We start from the raw sequence: 1,025 nt of genomic DNA on the forward strand, positions 1-1,025 counted from the left end.
TTGCTTGCCAAAGATTGACTTGTGACTTGACTGACTCATGATTGCATCTAGGGTGCATATGATTACCGTCCAACCCGTTGAAACAAATTATTGATCTGTGATGGATTGCCTAATTTTGCGAGCCGTCTCTTATAAATATTAGGTGCCTCCTCCCGTACAATCTTATCAACAACCTTTCCCAAGCTGGCCGGCCTGCATGCACCCGTAATACATCATAGTCACATTTCGTTTCGCTGGCCTGGGTAGCTACTTGCGCGCCCATGTTTGCCATAGCTACCCAGGCCCTTTATATTGCGTTGTTTCTCAGTCGATCTCTCTCTCTTCAATAATCTCGCTCTCTTCCATAATCTCTTTGTCACTCTTCAATGTACTTCCTCCGTATACAAAAACTTCGTGACATTTTTTTTGAAAGCTGCGCACAGTTCTGGAATGGTTCCGTTTGACTCGGAATAACACTTGTGGCATTGTCTAAGCTGTTTACAAGCTACAAGGAAAAAAGGAACTCAGACGAATGAGATTGTGTTTTTTCAGAGTCTTCGTCGCTCATGTCATTGTCACCTGACGACGCTGACTCCGCATCACCAACAGTCGCTGCTTCTGCCCGCATTTCGTTCAGATTCTTGTCACCTGCAGTGATGGTCCGACGCTGGACTTTGGCTACGTCCCCTTCATCTCTAGAGCTGTGTACGAATCGGTGTCGACTATATTCAGTCGTTCCAACCCGCGACCTCCATTATGCCGTGAAACGAGTCGTACAAGCACATCCACACGCTTCGCATATTCTCGCCAGGATAATCCTTCCAAGCATTCTACAATGGCTTCGAGGAGGTCCCTGCGATTCCCCTTGGCGACAAAGGAGACGTCTGACTGGAGAGTCTGAGAGGCAAAGAAAGCCAGGCTATCGACATTCTGATCCTGAGTCTGCGCTGGTTGCACGACGACTGAAATGTTTCATCTTGCCGTGCGAGCGAAACAAATCTATGTTCTCACGCTGAGTAGATCTGTGCCTATGGGGCCGCGCACCG

This window comes from Sycon ciliatum, chromosome 9, assembly GCF_964019385.1.
Source record: "Sycon ciliatum chromosome 9, ocSycCili1.1, whole genome shotgun sequence".
Lineage (NCBI taxonomy): Eukaryota > Metazoa > Porifera > Calcarea > Leucosolenida > Sycettidae > Sycon > Sycon ciliatum.